This window comes from Anopheles merus, chromosome 2L (assembly GCF_017562075.2).
Source record: "Anopheles merus strain MAF chromosome 2L, AmerM5.1, whole genome shotgun sequence".
NCBI classification, from domain to species: Eukaryota; Metazoa; Arthropoda; class Insecta; order Diptera; family Culicidae; genus Anopheles; species Anopheles merus.
In genome coordinates this window covers 37048491-37066051 of record NC_054083.1, presented here as the reverse complement: position 1 = coordinate 37066051, position 17561 = coordinate 37048491, and the positions used below count along the sequence as shown (strand labels likewise).

At 43.8% G+C, this 17561-nt stretch overlaps 1 protein-coding gene across 10 annotated transcripts in view; it reads left to right on the top strand.

Annotated features, from left to right (window-relative positions):
- Nucleotides 1–17561, top strand: part of LOC121591914 (serine-rich adhesin for platelets) — a 171583-nt gene that overhangs the window by 62373 nt on the left and 91649 nt on the right. The window lies entirely within an intron of this gene.

Here is a 17561-nt window from a genome sequence, read left to right as displayed (position 1 = left end):
GAACGCTTTCGATAATGAATCGAGTAATGTTTCATGCCTTTTGGTCCTTGGAGTCGAGTGGCTCGTCGTTCTGACGTCGGGGAGAGCTAGAAAAAGGGAAAGAACAGACCCCATGATAGCTTCGACCATCATCGTGGCACACGATAGCACGGTAAGCGCAGGAGCTGTCGTTCTTTTTTCATCTTTCTTTTTACCTTTTTTTTTGCCTCACCGGAGCCCCAAGCGACGCTCGGGAACGCACCGAAATCGGCAGGAGAATAACAAACCAAACCATTTTCAAACAAGCGTAATCATTTTATATTGCTTCGGCGACATCCCAAGCACCGAAGTCGCATTATGAGTTTCGTTCCTGGGGCCTGCTTTTCCTCCAATTTTCTTTCTTTTTTTTTGCATCGTTTAGTGTGAATGGTTTGCTTCACAGCAGCACCACTTGTGCTTCGGGAAAGGAGGCCCCAAAATGAGCCCGGCCATGATTAAATGAGTGCTTTCCCCCCTCAGTATGCAAGCAGGTCAAAGACGGGTTTGGCCTCCAGTTGCTCGGGACCCAGTTCAACATCAAAAATCATTTAGTAACCCTTAACCCAGCTTCGGGATGCCCACTTGGGATGGTGAAAGCTTTGCCCGAATTTGTAGAACTGGTGGGGTGCTCAAGGGTTGTCTAATCAGGGTGACCAGCCTAAATACACCATCTGTCCGGTCCCGTATCATAGCAAGCAACAAAAAAAAAACCAATGCCGACCCAATAAAAAGACAGCTCATCTCGGACAAATCAGATGTTGTCGTTACGGATGACGGTTTCCGGTAGATTCTGTGTTGTTTTTGCTCTGTTTCCTTGTTCTAAGGAGCAAACTCTCAACATCATTCGCCTCCCAAAAGTATCCTTTCCTAATCCTAATTTAATGTAACCATTTGCCGTTTCGGGGGGTGGTGAGGGCATTGGGTGTGCTTCGTGCTGCAATGGTTCATTGAAAAAGAGGCGAAACTGTCGGAAATGGGTCGTTCAGCGTGTGTTACTTTTCGGGTGATTTTATTGCGACAAAACGTTACGCTACCCCGTTATGGTGAGCATGAGGAGTCACCCAATTTGGGAAGTGACCTCAAGTACCTGTCAGATATGTTTGAAACGGATTGAGTTTCATGCGGTGTAGCAATGGAACGAGCGAGTAGCAAGGGTGTTTTGATGGTTGATGATGTTCATTCGCACATTTTAACACGCATTTGATTGCTGACAGTTCTGGGAACGTTTTGTGAATATGATTGGAATCGCCGTTGGATAATTGTTTCACATCTGAACATACATATTGATTTTGGCTTTTCAAATGCCTCCTAAGGCCCTTTTTATTCAAATAGCTTAGATTAATTAATTGAATTGCTCCTTTCCTCTTCTGACTGCTAAACATATAAAAGACCTTGATTAAATGTCTACGCTACACTTTAGCTCTAGCCGAAGGAAATCTTCTTACTGAATTGTGAGAATAAACTGCTATCCTTCCCTTTTAACTTGTTGAGCGCACTACCAAGACAAATGCCAACTCGACGTCCCTCCATCAATCAAACTGATTATGCAGTTTGTATAACGAATCAACAAAAATAGTGCTTTGCCACAGCTTACAAATCTATTCCATTGCAAAACCACGCAAACCCAACAGCATCAAGAACAACCGGGAAACCTGGATGATGATGAGCTCGATAAATCCATGTTTCCAACAGATCAGCTCTCTCCTGCGAACCACAAACCACACGGCTATACCTACCTCACCGATCGTTATACCGCCACACCTTTAACCACACTCACTGCTAGCGACCGTGATTTTGCTCGCTGCGCGAAAGTCGAATCTTAGCTAACGATGCGAAATCTTCCCCGTGCATCGGATGGAAAATGCATGGAATGGGGAAGCGCGTTGGTTGCACAAAATTAATTGCAGCGCGCGAAAGCATCCGCGGCACTTTGTTTCCAACCGTCTGCGGGGAGCACTTGATGGGTGGTGTTTGGCTTCTTATTTAACGCCCCTTATTTTGTTGTGCCAACAAACTTTGTTCTTGAGAATCAGCTGAAACGTTTTTTGTGCACTTCCTTGCGAACTTTGTGGCATGGTGAAGATTTTGGCGGTGTGAACCTTTGCTTCCTTTAGAAAACAACTTCAAGTTGAAGTACAATACCTCACAATGCAACGTTCAATGTTTAGTCAGAATATTGAAACATCCACTTCTGAGTGATATTAAAGTATTACAATAATTAAAACAACATGCATGCATTATACAGAACACTTCATGGTAGCCAAACGAAAATCAATCAATTTTATTTCAACATAAAAACCCTTATATTTAAACGGGTCTACAAAGTAGCTACAGTAACTGCGTTCAGACGAACTTCAAATGAAGTATTTTGAAACAAAAGTGTGATAAAATTCCAACTAGAATAATCAATTTTAACAAACATTTAAGCCTTTGGGAGAGGTTACTAAATTGAATATCATTCTAAAACAATGACAAAAAACGCATAGCTGTCAAGGAAATATGCAATTGCTCTACTCTTTTTGAATCAAAATAATGTTTTTGTTTTTTCATTACGACACACTTTCATGCAATCCTGTGTGGTTATTGTTTTCTTATAGCCCTGTCGTACCCCAAAAGCCTGGATCAATTTTTATGTCCTCACATCGTGGTGTCGAATTATGGTGCCAGGTTCCGGTACATGTTCCGCCAGCGCAGGCTTGCCTTGTGCAAGCAAAGTTCCATACGAATTGCTCTTGGTTGGTTATTAAATTTTATTGAACACTGGAATTTCCATCAACCATTGAACAATGTAAAGCTCGCGTACGAGCCCTGGTATGGATCCTGCAGGCTCGAGCAATGCTGCAGCTACGAACCTGCAAGCCATCGAACCCTGCTAATGCCAGTTATGCTCGATCAATATTTATCGAGCTCACGCGAACGAAATAAGCTGCCAGAGGATGCCAGAGAAGCAGCAAGACCATACGTTAAATCTTCCCTTTAACACACGCTCACATACGCACACATATCGAACCAGTTGCGTACTGCTCCAGCACGACCCATGCGATTTTACATCCCGGCCCGAAACGAAGTGGTAATCCTTTTGTTGAAAGATTTATGCACGCCCGTTGCCGTACCGGACCCAACAAGGTGGCAACGGACGGCGACCATACATTCTCGCCTGCGTAAACCGGCTGCCCGATGCAACCTTGTCTGGAAAGATGCTGGATCGCATCCCGAAGCATTAGGCATCAAGTCTTCCCACTGCCCTAAAAATACACCATAAAACGAGGAAGCTGATCCTTTGATTTCTCGCGTCCCGGCGTACAGATGGCCGAGGATTGTGAGCGACAGGGAACAAAAAATACGGCAAACATCGTATTTAAAGCACACTCCTCGCTACGGGTGGAATCTCATTATGTTTATGCAATTATTCTGAACTCGCGTTAGCGCTACACAGCCCATTTTGAGGGCTTAAAGCTAGCAGCATCGAGGGAATGGTCGAGAATGGAGATGAAGATTTGTGTGCCCAGCGGATACAGCGAAGCTTGTTGCGCTTCCGGTTGGGGTTGAGGGTGGAGTCGGGGCTGGATAGGTTGATTTAGTGGGTGGTGGCTGGTGGTTTCGCAATCTTTAACCTTCTGTAGACTGGGGCTGGCTGGGTCCATTAAACCAAGCCGGGTGGTTAATGTTTTTTAGGGATAATAAAATTCGATTTATCAATCAATACGTAAGCATACTTGTAGGGTTTCTCTATGGTGCTTTTGAAATTTTTTTTAAAGAGAATTTAATACTATGAATAATGTTTCAAGCAATTATTATGCGGAATGAATCATTTCATCCAAATAGATATAAAGTACATTTACCAGCATATTTCATTCTATTTATTTTCTATGCAAATATGAATGAAATACAATGATTGAAACTTTTATTGCTTTTGATCCTAGACAATGGAAAGCTCATTTGTGGTCTAATGGTTAACGCACGGGCCTACTGTAAAGGCCGGACGAAGTTCGCTTCCCATTCGTGTACTGTACCTTAGTAGCAAGGAATCACTCTCTAGCTATAACGTGGCCTGGTTATAGGATCGGTAAGCATACGAGAATACGTCATTTGCACCAAAAAAGAGGAAGAATAGAAAGCAGAAGAAGAAACAGAAGACGAATATTTTCATTTACACTTCATTGCAAAACAAGCAAGAAAAGCTTTAAAACAAGCAGCATCTCATCGCACCTTTCCTCCTAGCTGCCACCATTTACAGCTTAATAATCAATTCACATCGATCGCCCGGTTTTGTACCACTTTGCTAAGTCTCTTCTCCCAGTTTTGCTGTGCCTTCCATCACAAATCCCACATCCCACAGATTTTCTATAAACATCATTACCACACGAGCAGCGAAATTATTCATGCTCATGCGCGAGACAAAGTAACATCATTAATCTACTTTGTCAAAGGTGCAAACAGGCAAACGGGCCCGCGAAAGGTGAAAGTGCGTACCGAATGCTTTGTTTCATTTCATGTTTTTTTTTTCTTCTTGTACATTGGCTTGTACATTAGATTTATACAAACAGTACCAACGTAACTAGATTACAATCCGTTCCGGGCGAGCCTCCGGGGATGGAAATTAGAGCCCTTCGACAAGAGCGAAAGCAACAAACGCACTGTTCCGTGCAAAGCTTTGGTTCGAGAAAAGCGGGTAACAAAACTCTTCCAATAAACGCCACCACCAAGATGACGAACGTTCCGTTTTTTTTAGGTTTTGATGTGATTGATCGTTCCAAATGTTTCGGTGCATAGTGTCGACCGAAGAGTGTAAGGCGCACGATGCGGACTGGGTGTAACAGCACTACTTTAAATCGTAATCACCGTCAGCTGGACCGACCGAGTGCTCCCCGGCGAGAAGGTGTGCTAACACCTTTCGCCGTACATAGGACGTGCTAGGAATGGGAGAGATTTGGCTTCGAGAGCGACTGGTACCGGTGCCTGTGGTTGAACCGGAACCATAAATATTATGACCTCAGCTATGAGGGGTTACCACGAAAGGCGGCTGGTGTGCTACCACGGGAAATGGTTCATTTTTGTCACAGTTATGAAGTTTAAGATGAACTTACCGTGTGAATTTGGGAGTGGATGATAAAACGGAGCAATCATCATCAAGTACCACTAAATACTGGCTTCTGTTAACCTTTTCCTACCTTTCTTGTTTTTAATGTGTTTCTTCTAAAAGATAAACCCTTCTTTCACGATCTCGTACCATTAACGCCAAACGTTTTTATTGCATAATGGTTCACGACTCACTGCCAAACACTCACCCCAAATAAACAGATCACCAACCGAGTCAGTTCTTTCACTCGTACCCTTTCACCGCTGCCGCCACGCCGTAACGCCTTTTTACGATTATCCGTCCGTTCAGCGGGCGCCGGCACGACCGGTATTCATGCCGCGTAACACAGCAGGTGTCGGTTATGCTGTCAATGTTTAACGCTCATAAATCCGCACCAAACTTCAAACGGCAAACTGTTGGAGGAGCTTTTGGGCAATTCGTGCTTCCTCGCACAGCTGCGCGGCTCCGGCACGTTGGATTCCGGTCCAAGAAATCACCTCACTGCGAAACTGCATCTTGCAGCATTAATCAACATTTTCACTTTCGTCAACCATGCCGCTCCGCGTCCAACAGGAAGACAGACGGTGTGCTCTCAATCTAAACGGGCAGCAAACCCGGCCCACAGCTTCCTGACCGCTCGCGGTATTATGTGACAGTGCAACTAAACCGGCAACAAATTTATCCTGGTCACGGCACCGGCATCTTACAAGCTACACCGAGGAGCAGGGGAGGATAAGGGGTCTGGCTGTCAAGATTATCTATGCAGTAAACAATCTGGTTCGCCAACTCTTCCTTCTCCTCCTCACTTCATGCTGCATGTGTTGTTATCTAGCAGTGCTCTGATTGCATACGCATACGTCTACGCTGATTGAATGCTCGTCAGCCAGCTGCGATCGCCGGGCGGGCGCTTGTCGGGTTGCATTTGATAAGCGAATTCGCCCCGGTTGACAGTAACATCGCGCGCTCGTACGTAACCGCAGCGATGTGCAGTTAATTGCATACCGCAAGCATGATTTATACACGTAATTAAAGCATCGTGCGAGATGGGCGGCACGCACATCCCTTCCCGAGCGGAGCGTAGCTTCCTGGCAATTGGCAAGTCGTTTTTCCATCTGCATTTTATACAAAACACACACACACCCATCGTCCGAGGCGCGAAATCACATTATAATGTTGCAATATTTATTGCACATCACCGCACGCCGTATCAATTATGTACATTTGGGAGTTCGGAACGTACCGCAAAAAAGCGGACTACATTTTTATGTTGGCGAACATTGAAGCATTTTGAAGTTGTTTTTGGGAACGCTCTGTGAACATGCAATCGAGTGTGAGAGTTTTACGGTGCATGTAAAAAACCGAAGCGACCGCGGAAAACGACACATTTTTCACATCAATCATTTTTCACAGTAAGAGAGTTTTTTTGCAGTAATAAATAAAAAAATACCTTTTCAATCGGTAAGCGCGTGACAAGTGGGCGCGTTGCAGCAGGGACGCACTTTGATAGTAAATGTTTGCCAGTATCAATATGCCCGTCCACTCGAGCAGGATACGTTCCACAATATCGTACGCTTATAGTTGTCCAAAGCCTCCACTTGGAAAAAGGAATTTTCGATGTAGAATTTCACAACCAGCTACGTTCGATACGGAGGACATCATTCATCCGTAAACACACGGCAGCCGAAGTCACTTCACTATTGAAGCGCTCTGCCATGTAGAGGAGATTGTTATAGTATAAAAAAATCACCTGCACGTTCTTTTTATACCTAACCTGCAACATGCACACGATGCAGCGCAGTGAGTGTTCTTCCCGCAGACTTGTTCGAAAAGAATCATCGCTCGAAGAATGAAGAGCTTTTCCGTGTCGATAAAATGACAGGAAGCAGTTTTTGCTGGTTCACTCGATGTCACACAGCAACAAAAAATTGTTGAAAATACTTTGCTACTCAAAGTTTTTTGAAAAGCTTCAGTTCTTTTTTTTGCTGTACGTATGAAAACTTTTACGCTGTGACTTAAGTCGCTAAAACTTGTTCCTGGGAAAAGGGAACGAGCCCACCGAACAGAATTGTTACGGCGTCTGGTTCGACTTCCGTTCATGCTTCCTTATACTGTCGTTCCAATTTGTATCGCAGTGATATGTTTACTATTCTTGTTAAATGTAGCTTGCACCGAAAAACGGAAAAGCGTATTATATTCAAGTTTCTGGCTTAAAACTTCAATCACTGAATAATGTGAAGTATTAGAATAATTTAAAACAATTTCAAACAGTGAATTATTTGGGTTTGTTTTACTCACTTGAATTTTTTCGCAGTTGATTGTATTCAACATTTATGCTCTTTTAAACAGCGTGACTGAGGCACTTTAATTTAAAAACAAATAAAAGAGAACCAAAAAAGTAACAACAATTTGAAGCAAAAGATAATTTCTTATTTATTCACAGCGGTTTAGAAATAATCATCAGCACATTCTAGAAGCTTTCCAGCTTTCATCAGTTTAGATTGAACCGAAGAATACAACTTGTAAAGCTGAGCAAGTACGCTGTTTTCCCAGAACACAACAACATGTTGTCAAGAGGAAAGGTTTTTACTTGAGATAGATGAAGGCAAACCCCACGATATGTAATTAAAATCACCTCAATGATTGTTCTTAATCTTAACACATACACAACATCAGCGAAAACTATAATCTGGAAGGTGAAGTTGCTTCAAAACTTTACCAAGACGCAACTCGTTTCCAAAAACATGTCCACCAATAGAGACATCAATCCATCCTTCCCGCTCGCTCGCCTGTTTCAAACTCGATCATGCTATCAAACTTTTCTTAATGTCCCCTGCCCTTCATGCTCTACCCAACCTTTACAACCTTTTTCTATATAGCACACAACATCTCTCAACACCCGTGCTCCGGAAACAATCAACCGACAAATTGCCACGAAAATTAGAAACTTTAACATGATTAAAAACGTTGCTGATGTGTTTTGCATCAACCGCTCCGGTCGAGAAGCAGACAAACACGAGCGTTGTTTACGAGCGTTCTAAACCCGTGTCTAGACCTACTGTTCACGTGTTTGAAACTTTCCGCCAGGAAGATGCGCAATGACAGCCGACTTAACCCCTCCGAGTCATTTTCCTATCTCTCTCTCTCTCTCCTGTCGCGTCTAACAACACTTCATGAGGCAGTGGGCTGAAGGAAGAAATTAATTGATAATTTTCACCTCGTTTGCTTAGACAGAATCACACGAGTTAGTATACTTTATCAACCACTTGCTCTCTCCATACACATTGGTATGCGGGAAGCGATCTTTACACAAAAATAAGCGCACAGCACCGCAGTGAGCGCTTACATACCCGATTCTATTTACTCTCGGTGATGTTAAATTTATTACACTCAGTCCCCCGTTTACACCACATCCCATAAACAACGTATTTCGGATGGCGAGGGGTTCAGCACGGATCGGATCGTTTTGAGGACGGGCTGGATGGTGCCTCTGCTGGGTGGGTTGCCTGCATGCGACACTGTGCCGTTCAAAGGCTCACGGTCAAACACATACACACACAAGCACACACCAAACGTGTGGTATGTGGGCGAACAGCCCGACCAGACAAGTTAACTGGAATTCTCTAACGAAATTAACGTAATTAACGCCCAGGGATGTACGCCGCCTCATATCCTCTCGCACGCCAACAGGAAAGGATCAAAGCTAAGGCAGGCAGTAGGCATGCGTAGCGGCAAACACTGCTTCCACTGCTTCCCAAAAGGTCATAAGTATTTCATTTGCTCGTCTAAATATCACCACAAATGGCAGGCCATTTTTCCTGGGCGAAGAACTGTTATGTCCTCCCGCTGGGCCTTTATCCATCCCATCACTATCACTTGACAGATGGGTAACGGCGAAAATAATAGATGACTCACTGGCAAACATTAGAAGCATTGGAAAGCAGCACACTATTTAAACGCACACTAGGCTTTAGAATAAATTATCCCCTTAATGTCTCGAACCATACACGGTAGTCACCTCTCCCTGGCCTGCTGTTCTGTGCTGGTTTCGGGATGCAAGCTTTCAGAATAACCTGGCAGAAGATGACGAAAGGATAAAAGAAAGAGTTTCACCGCAGAATATAATCTGCATATTTTTATGTCCTCCCATTAGCTCATCCAGCTTCGGATTTTATTCGACAGCCGACGGAGAGAGGTTGTTCACCTCTTTTAATATCAACAGCCAAACCCGCAAATAATCAAATATCCTCCCACAACCAACAAGACTTGAAAACACAAATTCGAAGCTTTGGCGGCGTTGCTGTGCCATCGCAAAGCCCACACACTAAAAAGGGTTCCCAGTTTTTGCATCATTTCATAAGAAGAAACAAACACACACACATATATGCACGGGGCAAAGAGGTGACCGAAACTGGTCCGTACAGGCGGCATTCCATTTTTGGACACAATGTACCCTCCGCCATCGAAGACTGGTTTTCCAAAAGCTGACATCCGAAACGTCTCTGTGTGTGTTGCTTACTTATCTCAGCAATCGCATTTCTGCCTTTCGGACTTGATCTCGTACGTGAAAGCCACCCCCTGCGAGCCCATTCTTCCAGCTCCCCTTCTCATCCCCTTGCAGGGGGTAGTATTAAAAACAACAAACGAAGGGCATCGAACGAACGCACCGTGTCTGGCCGAGCGGTTCAATGAAACGATTACGATTACGCAACGCAAAAGCTCGGCAAAGCGTTTTGAGGAGGCCACACGCGCCGTACCAGCTTTGACTGACAGATGGCTTCCAAGCGCACGCGATCAGCATCCGTTCGGGGGGGATCCAGCTGCAGTTCGTTCGCTATCTGCCCCTGCTTATTAAGCTCTAGATTGTAAATCGGTAACCACATTCCGCCCGGTGATGCATACGGGCCCGATGGTGGTACTGATACTAGCCCGTGTGCTTTTCTTTATCTCTTTCCCAATTCCAACGTCAAAATGGCGAGTGAATTGTTATGAAAGTGATACGAGCAGACAGAGGTCTAATAGACTATCGTGGCTTAGCTATTCGCTTTATTCAGCCACAAATAATTACTGTCAAATTTTATGCAATGTTGAACCATTTTGTGCAAACCGATCGTGCTGCGTTACGTTACGCTGTCTTCGGAGCATCCAAATAGATACGGTTGAGATTTATTGGAGCGTAAAGTGTATGGCACAGGGGTGAACGTTCGTTTATGTTAAAGTAATCGAAATAGATTTTTTTTCTTTTTCTTGTTTCTTCAAGTAAAATTATACGTAATTTAGGCCTTTTCAACAATCAAAAGCTCAGCTTGTGGCTCAATCCTGATGCAGCTGTGCAGTATATTCAATGCGTCGTAAAAGGATAAAGGATTCGCACGTTAAGAACCCTTAATATACATAAGCATTGAAGTGCACATTCTTTCATTTCAGTTGAAATAGGCACTCACAGCAACTTTACTAAAGTAGCTTTAAACTAAACACACATATCCAATGCTAGTGCAAATGGTTCAACGTTGTCTATAAAACTTGTAAGAAGTTGAATTTATTCTGTAATAATTCAGTCTGACCATTTTACTTCGTTATTATCACACGCAGCCATTGAAATCCATGAAAAGCTGGTTCGCATGGTTTCCAAATGCTCAACAAAACCATAAGCAAAGCTTTCATCGTACAACTCACCGTTGTATTGAAGAACAATTGCTGTCAAAATTCTTTCTTCGTACCAAAACTCTCTCACACATTAAAATAATTTCCGCCCGCTTCTATATGGGCCAGCATATAACCGTCGTTTTTGTTTGGTCCCAATCTTTTCTTTCCAATCCATTCGTATGTGAAACTTTTTTAATTGCGTGAGCCGAAACGATTTGGAGGAAGAGAGAAAAAACACACACATCATAAACACCCCCCGCGTTGACGGCTCAATCGTTACCGATGCGATAATCGCGGGGCAGCACGGAATTTGGGACAAGCGATTCAGGCCGGCAACGAAATGACGAAGGCGATGGGGCCGCTTGATTTATGCCGCACTGGGTAACACCTTTTTTCCCCCTCTCGTAAGATATTGAGCCCAGCTGTACGCATTTCTTTCCTGCCGCTAATGCTTGTTCATCGAGATGATTTGTGTCGAGCGAGAAAGCTTTCCGCTCTACTCGTGTGTAGTGCGTATGATTTTTGTACCGCTTAGAGCTAACAAACCTTAGCTCTGTACACAAGCACAGCCGGCCGAGCCGGTAAAATAGCTTTTTGTGTAAAATGCAATGAGCCACAACGCCATCTGTCAAACGGTGGCGTTGCTTTTTTTTCATTTGCCACCTTCAGCCTAGACCGTGGACCGCCGTGTAGGAACCTTGGCTGGGGGGTGAACTTGTACTCAGACGACTGGCAGTTGCGCGGGTGTTTTCACTGCCACCGAGCCGTTTCAAGTTTTCCCCTACACACGATCCATTGGTGCCATTCCAGATGATCAAGGTTACCATGGCAATACTTGTGCATACATTTCCATACCTAATACGCAATCGATCCCGCCCGCACACGATCACACACCATCTATGTTCTTTCAAACGAAAAGGTCTATGTTTTCGCTATTGGGACATGGATCAATGGAGGCGTTTTTTGGTGACCCAAAACCACACACACACACACACACACACACACATACACACACACACACACACACACACACACACACACAAAACTGAAAACCACGAAACAAAAGATTTTGAACATGCCACCGTTCGGTTCGGTCGGGTGGACATTTTCCGGCGACCTTGCGAAACCTTGCCAACGGCGAGTTTCAGGCTTGCGGTAAGGCTCGGGTATAGGCGGTGTCACCCTCTTTTCCAAGCCACAACAAATCACTGTTTCTTGGGGAAAAGTTTACGTTTTCTCCGTGTTTTTTTTTGTCTTCCCCCTCAAAACATACCGCACCGTCTACGCCTCGGATATCGCACACACGCCGAGAAGTTGGGATTGTTTCTACTGAGACGAGTTCTTTATGTTCGGTATAATATTAGTAACAGAACGCGCCATCCCACGCACCAGGTGCTCGCACACATTAAACATGCGGTGCGTTGAAATAAATTGAAAGTAAATTGCTTCCATTCCGTCAATCGAGCTTTCCACCGAGGCTGCACGCGAAACAATCGCCGCACGATTGTTACCCGCCTTTTTGTGGGGTTAAATTTTTAATGCTTCGGCATCGGTATCGGTTTTATTTGTGTGCGGCGGTGTTGGCGGTTCGGGGATCGAATGGTTTATCAATCATGCACGCCAAACAGCACATGTACTGAATTGGGTGGGAAGGGCAGAGGTAACAGCGAGCTAGAAAGCAATAGCAAGTCCACAAACCAAGTCCTGTTTGTTGCGCAAAAACAGGATATTGAAAAACATAAATTGAAGCTACATTTTCCAGCACACAGGATGTTTTACCTGTGCAGTTTTTTTTACGCTTTGTTCAAAAGCGGGGATTTCGCCTAACCCAGCTGTAGTGTACGCAAATAAAGCTCAGACATGGAGAACATACTGATTTTGTAAGCAAATTGATTTATATATACATTCCATCCATCCAGCTTGTGAATAACACAGTATTTCAATTACAACTTACATGATACATGATAGTGTACATATTGTATGTTGTACGCTATAATTCAACATCATATCCAGTATCTTTCATCAACCTTTACACTCTGGAAGAATGTACATCGTTTGTATCTTGAAAGCTCTGTTAACGTGCAGTTTGTTGATGCTATTGATTGATCATTAAACTCATTTTTCGTCTTTTTCACTCTTTTGTTTCTTGCACAGACCTTAATCAAGATTAAATAAATTATATTTTGTGTTTGATGTCTCAACTGATGTTAACTAAACATAATACCAAATAGTAAGTTATCAGTAACAAATAAGTAGTTGTAAGCTTTTTGAAGATCCAGCCTTAAACTGGTAATCCTTATAATCCTAAAATATTTTCCCAACATCTGACTGTTCTCGACATCGACGACTGTTCTGTTGTATGTTGTTGTGAACCGTTCTGTTCTCGTTATATTAGGCTCAAAAATCGAACCAATTTATTTGTTCTTTTTACGCAGTCAATTATTTGATGCTCGCTCAAGTTTGACATTGCAGCTCGTTTTGTAGATGCAATATATTCAATGTTAAAATAACATTTTCCTCTCAACTAATACTACCTTTCTGGACCGTTTCTTCTGAATAAAAAAATATTCTTTTTCTAATGATCGCTTTGTTTCGATAGTCTAAAAACTTCAATCAAAATCTGGCAAGTTTCAATAAACCAACATTTCATAATAGCAACCATATATTGCTCAAAGAGACACATTCTAACAAATTCATTGCACCCAAGCCCTTACGCCCAACGAGATAATAGGCCATTTCACATTAATTTTACTCACGAACTACGATCGGGCAGCATAAACGTCAATTTTGATTGAGCTCAATTGCATGTAAATTAACCCCTCGCCGAACCGCGCGTTGGCCTGGTGGATGCACATTGCTAACCCACTCGAAACCTAAACCACCTCAAAAACTGCACCTCCACTGCTTATTCCCGTGGTGCATGCATGGGTGCAGAAACCCCCCATTCTCAATAATTCGATCCGCTCGGAGAAGAAAGCCCTACACTATCACGTACTCGATTGGGGTGTAGTAATTTAATTGCGGTTTTTGGCATCGCGGTGATTGTGGTCGTTGGCTAAAAGTGGCGCGAACCTCATTGCGAGGATTTGCATCACCGGCCAGCCAATCATGGGGACTGCCAACAGCGGCGCACACTGCTGCAACACGAGAACGGTGCACCATTTCAAAAGGGCCGGCTGTGGCAAGCCTTCATCATGGCGCTGGCATTAGGCTTTGATGTAAAAGTTTTCCAATACGTCGACCAGCAAAGGTCGACATGATGCAGTAGGCGTACCACTAACCTGGCTAAACGGTTTGATGATCCGATTTCTAATTACCACTCATTCACAGCACTGAAACCTCCACCCACCGGGCCATTTCTTCGTAGGTTCTAGTACCTCGAAAACACTCACACACACACACACAAATCGCATAACTAGCTTTCCGAGAGTTTCCAACGCCAGCATCAGCCACTGCATTCGATTGTCAGTCAAATTGGGCTGCTCGCTAAATGCCGAAAAGTGTGCTTGATCTGTGGTAGTCGTGGTGGTGGTGGTGGCCACCAACCATCCCATCATGTTTTGGCCCACCGTCAAAACTCGTGCGATCCCAGCCATGCACCGTCGGCCTCGTCCTTGGCCGATGGAAATCGATCGCAGCTCCAATTTCCCAACGCCGGCGGAAGGCTTTCGCTTACCATCGCCATTAGTGGCAAGTCGATAAAGTGCACGCGTTCCGTTCGCGTCCGAGAAGCCAGAGAGCCGTACAGAAATCTGAATCGCCCCAAGAGACCTTCCTTGAGTCTCACTTGAGCGGGTGCGATGGTGGCCGGCTGGTCGTGGCCAAAAATGGTGCGGTAAACGGCTTTTTCGGCTGCCGTTGTTTCGGCTTGCCCCCTGAATGAGCTGTTCGTGGTGGGGTTTTGGGTTTCAAGATCGATAGTGCCATCACGGGGTCACTGTCTATTTTGTTTTTTTAAGGTGTGTCGTTGGACGTTTGTGCGCTTCTAGGCTCGTAATGGCTGACCTTCCATCATTAGCGGAGCGCGCGTTCAAAGGCTACCGTGCGGGGTATAACATTTTTATAACGATGGGTTTGAGCAGCGAATTCAACGATAAAAGGTTTGTGGCACGGTATTGTGGGTTAAAGATGAATGGCTGGTGTCATAAATCTACCACGCTCTGGCTACTAATGGCTTCCCAAAAACAAACTTTTCTACCCAAAACATAGTTGTTACCTGGTGTTATCTATTTCGTATTGCGGTCAACAGTGACGGGGGCTATCAGTGATTAATTTTGTAAATTGCATCATTGAAATTATAGTCTCTGGCTGCTCATGATATTTGTTTGTTTGTTTCCATTTTATCAATTTATCAAAAAGTTAAATACAACTGATTAATCCAATTTCTTCAATACACAGCCTTCAATTTTAAAGTCGCATTTATTTTAACATAAAGATAATAATAAGACGGCTCAACAAAATATCCGTCCAAGGTACTATTTTTAAGTAAATAATGCTTTTCCCGAAAAACCTACCTACCAGCACGCTTTACGCTACCACTAGAGAGCATTTCCAGGAATATTTACTTATCGCCTTAAACGTGCCCAAAAGATATTCGCGTGCTATGCTTTTTCATTTACTTCCCTAAAAAGATTTCGCGGAAGCATTTTCGCTTCCTTCACAAGAGGCTACTTGCCCTTCACATTCTGTATCGTTCTGTTTGCTACCTCTGAGCTTTAAAATTCGTCCCAGTCTGATCCTAAAAAAATGTCAACTTTGTTCCCTATTCTCTGGCAACAAGGCAAGTTTGTGGTTGACGTTTTAGTCGATTTGTTTAAAATGATTATTGTTTGTTTGTCATAAGAGCCAAGCAAATTGAACCTTTTAGTCGAATGTATAGGTAGAGTTCAATGATATCTTATGTAAGTGTAGAGGGTCAATGTTTTAAATAACTGCTCCAAGTCTTGCCTGACCCTACTCAGTAATGAATGGTATAAACTTAACCCAATTTGGAATATTTTTCCGCTTGACATTCATTACGTTGGGTACCAATTGTTCAGCCTAATTTACCAAATTCTTCCTTCTCTAAACCCACTTCAAAGGGTTTTTGTTACCCCTCTGAAGAAAGTCCAGGCATACCTTATTAATAATTGCTTCAAAATATCTACTAATATCTACGAATCAATTTAATCCCACCCTTTGCGCTTCTTTTCCTAACGGAACTTTCCTCCGAGTCCTTCCCGCTCGTTCGCATCGCTGCTATTTGCGTACCGTTGATGAGTTCTCATTTCGCAAAACAAACAACCTTACCTTTTCGATCCAAAAGCTCACGTCGAAGAAGTCATCGAACGCTGCGACGAATCTTTCTTTCTCGACAAACTCTCGGACGAAACTTCTGACCACGTACCGCAAGCGTGGGCTCTAATGTCTGACCAAAACGAACGAACTAAAAAAAGTATGCCAAAAAACTCATTACCAACCCCAAACACAGGTTGTGAAGCCAACGGGCCACCATCGCCCACGCACCGCCCAAGCGCCGATCGCATCTGACGTACTCTCTCTCTCTCTCGCTCCCCGGAAATCGTACGGGAACCGGACGATCGTTGATCTTTGTGTCTATGTGTGTGCTGGATACACCCTCCCGTCGAAGTTGAAGCACCTGATATGCCCACACGAATGCCAATCCGCTTCGGTCCGAGACAATGGTGCTCGCTCCGCACGCCAAGCCAAAACTGGCCCGACCGACCTCGCACCAAATCGGGCACGGATCACCGTGGCTGGTGACAAATACAGCACACCACCTACGCACATTGGCTGGTCCCGCGTTTTGTGTCAAACCTCTTTCGGTCATTTCTTTGGCGTTGGACGTTAAGGAATTGTTGGCGTGGTTTGACCTGCCGCGTCACCGGTGGTACAAAGTAGCCGTTTGACGTCTTTAGGTCGGGAATTGTTTGCTATACAATGAGGGAGGCTTGCTTGAATAGTAACAATTAAAGCTTTATTTCTTTGCAATATCAAATCTACCACATACTAAATCAAGAACAGGACAAAAGTGCAGCACAATTTGCATAAAAATTGGAGTTACTAAAAGATCATGGCACAGTGGCAGTAACTGAGACAAAAGACATTACTTACGGATATAAAGTTAAAGCTAGATTCGAAGCGACGATAGTAAGGACCAAGACAGCACCAAGGCAGTAATAGTGGTGGAAATTATAGATGCAATAGGAAACTAGGCAAAGATATACAAACATGATCGAGATCAGCGTCAAATCCAGCAGGAAAATCTGGAAAATATTTATTTGCTAGCTGTCACCGTATCTACAAAAAAGAGATTTGAATCGTTTCAGCAACAAGATAGTTTAAAATATTGCATATTCGCTGGTTGATTGTAAAAATGCTCAACATAAGCTCTAAAATCTTCACCCTAATTATTCATCGAAATAAGGATAAGGGGTTATCCATCAATTACGTAGTGCTTATTTGAAGAATGTTCCTTAGAACATCACATTTCAATGCACTGGAGAAAAGTATTTCTCTAGCGACCCAGTGACTCTAAGCTGCCGCTTGATAAGTGTAATTGATCCACTCCCCCGTTACAAAATTTATGGATAAGCCCTCCCGCCCACCTTGGCCTGGTTATGTGTCGGTTCACTTGCGTCAACACAGCACACTGTGCTCTAGTCGGGCCCCGTGCCATGGGTGATGGAAAATGAACGATTATTTGATTGTTTTAAAATCGATTACTTGAGCACCCTGCCCGGCTAGCTAACCGCTTACCATCATAATCGCTACCATGCTGGCATCCTAGCTCCGGTAGCACCGTGCCTGCCATTGACAT